The sequence below is a fragment of the Nicotiana attenuata genome, chromosome 10, assembly GCF_001879085.1.
Source record: "Nicotiana attenuata strain UT chromosome 10, NIATTr2, whole genome shotgun sequence".
NCBI classification, from domain to species: Eukaryota; Viridiplantae; Streptophyta; class Magnoliopsida; order Solanales; family Solanaceae; genus Nicotiana; species Nicotiana attenuata.
In genome coordinates, this window is record NC_031998.1 from 4,806,156 (window position 1) to 4,811,816 (window position 5,661).

Sequence of the window (5,661 nt, forward strand, 5' to 3'; positions counted from 1 at the left end):
AACCTCAAGCACCTTCAGGAATAGCAGTATGAATGTATCCTAGTGTACTGTCTTCTTGCTTAATTCTCTCTTTCCATCTCTTTTTGTACTGACATTGCCACATTGAAAATCACCATTTTTCTTTCTTTCTTGGTTGGATTTGACTTGTTCCTTCTTTCTGGAGTGTGTTTTGATTTCATGGAGGAATTTAATCATGTTTAGAAGAATTGTAAGTTTAGAATTTCGAAGTGTAATCTATGTTGTCATTTATTGTGTGAGTGTAATAGTGTGGTGATTTGGCATGGGCTTGTAAGATGGAAGTTGTGGGGTGTTATTTGTACAAATGCTGCTATGGATATCACATTCACAGTTTATGCCCTATGGGTGTTTGACAAAATGCCCGAGAGAGCATTTTTAATACTTTGACCTTCCGTATTGTTTATTCTTTCAGAATATGAACTAAATTGATGAGGTTTCCTGTATTCTTATCTGATTCAATAATGTGCAGGTCAGCAAAAAAGGTTTCTTCTAATCTCAACGTTGTACAACTCATATGCCGCTCCATTAGAAGGAAAGCTAACAATGCTTACTGTCTTTTGTTTCCTTCCACGCCTATTGTGAGTATCGCTGCATTTTATCTTTGAGAAATTTTAAGCTTAGTAACTTGTTCAATGAGAAGAATATGTTTCCTTCAATATATTGGGATCAAGAAGTCATACTTCTTCTATGTTCTTTGTGTGCTGTATATGTATGTGTCTGCTTAAGTTTGTATCTCGTTTTCTTGTTCCTTTTTCTCTTTCTGTATTTATTTTTCAACTAAATATATTCACTGCTAAACAATATTTTTGGATTAAGTATATTTTGGTTTCTTTTTTGATAAAATATTAAGTTAATTTATTAGATTTCCATCTTTCTTTGTATTAAGTCATTGTCCAAATTGTTTAATTATAGGGCTTTATCACTTTGGTATAGTAATTTTTTCTCCTTATGGTAATTATGCAATCAGATGAACATGTATACAATTTATTAGCTTGAAATGTACTGATGGCTATGTTGGTTGATTAGCTGAAAAATAAGGTTGCACACATGTGATTGGCATGTATTAGTGTGATATGGAGTCGGAGTGAGAAAGTCTAGTGTGTGGTATCTTATGATAAGGTCCTTGTAGATTTGACGACGAACCAATTCTTTCTTTCTTAAAGTTGTGTTTTCTAATAAGAATTTTTATTCGTTGACGGAAGATAACTTCTGAAATAATTCAGTTGATTGCTCTATTGCATAAAGAAGATGCTACTAATAAAAGTAGCTACTCTATATAACTTCATTTTTTAAAATCATTCTTGCATGTAGATTATGATATCTTCTTTTAACTTTCAACTACTTGCTAATTCATAACCTACTTTGTGAAAATATACTAGGTTTACTACCTCAGACAACCTTCTTGTCTCAATTAAGGAAAATATCAAATGGGCGGATGCACAAGTGAATTGGAGAGGAAGCTACTAAAGCGAAGTAGCAAAAAGAGTTGTGGACGTGAAGAAATCTCTTGTTGGTGAACTAGTTGCATTTTCAAGAATCCATCCTAATTGTTTGATCCAATCACTATTTAATTATAAAGACGTACAACTATGCATAATTTCATTCTTGGAATTAGTTATAGAGATCTTCTGTTTACAAATAGTTTATTTCGATTCACATTCTCTATGTGAATGACATTTGTAACTATATAATGTTGATATTTGATGGTTATGATTTCTATATTTTCCTTTCAATAGTAAGTGCAAACGTCAATCAGTAATTTTGATATTAACAAGATGTGTTGCATAAGTGTCACTAAACTCAAAAATTCTCGATACTTCTATATGTCGTAAATAAAATAAATTAGAAGCCAATATTTATTTACTGACATTATGTGAAATGTCAGAAATTATAATGTGACATTTTCGTAAAGGTCATAATAAATGTCGTAAATTTTTTACCGACATTAGAATAAATGTCGAAAAATTACCGACATCGAAATTTGCGACATTTGAACTAAGTGTAAAATAAATGTTGGTAAGTGATTTTGTGACATTTATGTGACTTAATACGACATTTATAAAATGTCACCATAGCTCATATTTCTTGTAGTGCTAGGCTTTGTTAGACTTAGCCGTTGTCTTGGGAACCCCCCGTCTTTACCCTTGCCACGGTCAATAATGTCTCTAGTCCGGGCGTCGACGAGCCTCGAGGGAGGGAACTCGGTCACAACTTTGCGGCCTCGAGGCTTCGAGATGATCTTCCGGAATGCCTTAATGACAGGAAATTGGACACTCCGATTTCATCATATACAAGGGCAAATTTGTAGCCACGAACCCTTAAATTCTTGGTAGACATGTAACATTTATCAATGGTTTTAACATGCTAGTAAAAGGTTAGTCTGGCAATAAGGTTTCATCTATAACTAAAATGGAGCAATGCAATACAAGAAGAGGAGTGAAAGAAGAGGGTACACAACCTGATAAACCCAAAATAACAGGGCTGTAGTAGCTTGAAATATAAGAAGATTTAATAAAGTGTTTAAGCACAAAGAGATGAAGGTATTTCAGAGGGAGAATAAAGTTTCTGATAGTAATAACATAGAGTTCAAGACACAAAGCTGCTAAGATTATGAACAAAGTTGTACCTGGCTGGAGCAAACTAAAAGGTCTTATAAAATATTAATCCATTAGTTTTACGGTCGTGATGATGTTGCACAGCTCATACATGGTATGGTGAGAGTTGAACCAAAGATTTTAATTTTTAGCAGTTTTGGACGGCATGTGATGCAAGACATAATGGACTTATAGGATACACTAAGAGACCTAGATGAACAAATGGTAGATCTATGGCTAATAATGGGTGATTTTAACACTATCTTAGATGCTACAGATAGAGTACATGGAAGTGAAGAATAAGACAGTGAGCCCAAATATTATATGAGTTTCATGGAAGACTGTAGACTGACAAAGCTACCAACTATTTCTAAATCATACACAAAAACACATAGTCATTTTTATATCATAATAGCCATGGCTATTGTGAATGCCCGTTGGATGGCTAGGATGACTCCACTATTTTTAAGACTACTCTCCCCGTGGCATTGAGGTAGATGAAATAATTGAGAATAACAAGAGACCATTTAGATTTTACAATTGTATAATAGCACATCGTGAGTTTGGCAAGATAGTCCAAATACATTGGCTCTAACATGATGAAGAATAACAGATATATGAAGAGTCTGAAAAAAAAAACTAAGAAAGGTATTGAAGAGTCTAAATAGGGGAGACTTTATAGGTGCAATTAAGAAGATTAACTCCCTCAGAGGTGAGTTGAAAGATATCCAAGGGCAAATGAGGGACACCAATGTACCTAATACTCTATTTGAAGTAGAAAAGGATCTCAGACTACAACTGGAGAAATGGTGCATAATTTAGGAGAGTATCTATGGAAAAAAAATCTAGAGTGCAATGGCTCATACTGGAGGATTCTAACACTGCATACTTTTTTTAAAACATGAAGGGAAGGAAGGCTCAAAATCAAATAAGAATATTCATATCAACAAACAGTGAATTGATTACAAGTGTAAAGGGCATTGAAGGTGTAATTATAAAGTTTTATAGGTAATTACTTAGGTCTGCAACAACAAGCTTGCCTGTTATACACCCTAAAGTGGCAAAGGAAGGGCCTATACTTAACAAGAACCAACAAGCCAGCTTATTAATCCTCTCACTAAAGAGAAAGTAGTTCAAGATGTTAAGGGAATTGATGATTTGAAAGCACTACGTAGAGATGGGTTTAATGCATGTTTTATCAAAATTTTATGGCCTATTATTGGTAAAGAGGTAACAAATTTTGTATTAGAGTTCTTTAAAACTAGCAACATGTGTAAGCGCATTAATAAAACGTCAGTCACTTTAATCCCTAAAACGGAAAATCCCTCATAAATCAAGAAGTATAGGCCTAATTTTTACAAGATTATATCCAAAACTAGTGAATATATCCGCGCTTCGCGTGGTTAAAAAAATGAAAACATAAATTTTTTTTTTTTTTTGCAAGTTTAGTTGAGATAGAAGAGATTAATTTTGTTTTATGTGATTATAAAATTAATTTTATATCATATTATAATCTTTCTTTAGAGTTTTCTTTCTCATGGTTGTTCTTTTTATATACATATCATTAGAATTTAGAACCTTCAATGTTATGTCGTACGCTTACAATTATTGTGCTGCTAAGAAAGAGAATAGTGAATACATAAAATAAATTTTTGCAAGTTTAGTTGAGACAGAAGAGATTAAAAAGATAATGTATATGAGTAAAAAATTAATTTTATATCACAAACATAAATCTTTTCCTAGAGTCTCTTTCTCATGGTTATTTTTTATTATGTACAAACCTTCAATTTTAGAATACACTTGTAACTATTATTATCCTCATTATAGCAATAAGCATTCTTTCATTTTTACAAAAATATTTGTCGCATGTAATTCTTTTTCAACACTTGATACTTGTAGTCATGACCCAAAAACCTCATTGGTTCACATGAACTGTTGGATTGAAAGCGCATAATAAAGTGTTTCTTGATATAAGAAAAGAAAATACCTAACTAATTAAGAAATTAAATAATAATTTGCATTGTCATTTACCTAAATATTGGAAGATATATTGTGTTACATTGAAAATATTATTATCATAACTTACATGATTCAATATTAAAGATCAGCTGTAAATATATAAAAGAGGAAAAAATAGGACATACAACATGCTTACTTAAGAAAAAGTAGATAAAATGTCACGACCCCAAACCCGGTCGTGATGGCGCCCAACACTAATGCTAGGCAAGCCCGACCAATTAAACACTCTCAACCCAAATACGCAAACTGTTAACCAATAATACCATTAAAATAGTAAGTATCAAGTTCCAAATCCGGAATTTAGATAAAATAGTACGAAAAATAATAACGAATATATCAAACAATTCCCCAATAGATCTGGAGTCACGAGTCTAGAGCCTCTAAATGTAACAGAGTGTTATATTCATAGTAATAAAGAAAAGTCTAGGATAGGAAAAGACAATGCAATAAAGGGGAGAAGTCGGGTCCTGCGAACGTCAGGCAGCTACCTCAACAACTCCTAAACCGAAATCCAAGATGACAGTAGCAGCTCCACTAAGTCTCCGGAGCACCTGAATCTGCACACATGGTGCAGGGAGTAAAGTGAGTACTTCCAACTTAGAAAGTAATAAACATATATAATGGCTGAAAGTAAGAAATCCCGAAATATTACAATATAAAGCTATAATCAACGATTTAGCACGTTAAACGATAAAACAACAGCAAACGATGACAATTAAGACCAACAGATATAAAATGCATGAATGCAATGCAATGCACATGACCGCTGCGGCGCGCAGCCCGATCCATTTGGGTACCCGAGCTCACTGTGGGGGTTCAGACTCCGGAGGGGCTCCTACAGCCCAAGCGCAATATCATCGTAGCATTCGCTGCGGCGTGCAGCCCGATCCATACTCAGTCCGGATATATATATGCATGCAAGCCACTCGGGCACAGTCAAAGTGTTCATCTTTTGGTTTCAATTATTAGGAGTTATAGAGCTATGTGTTTAAGTTTCATTTATTTACTAAACGTTTCAAAACAGTGTCTA

At 33.7% G+C, this 5,661-nt stretch overlaps 1 long non-coding RNA gene across 1 annotated transcript; it reads left to right on the forward strand.

Moving 5' to 3' along the window:
* Positions 8-1,737, forward strand: LOC109233816. The gene is made up of 3 exons (XR_002069086.1): positions 8-208; positions 488-596; positions 1,398-1,737. It is a non-coding gene; the product is annotated as an uncharacterized LOC109233816 (long non-coding RNA).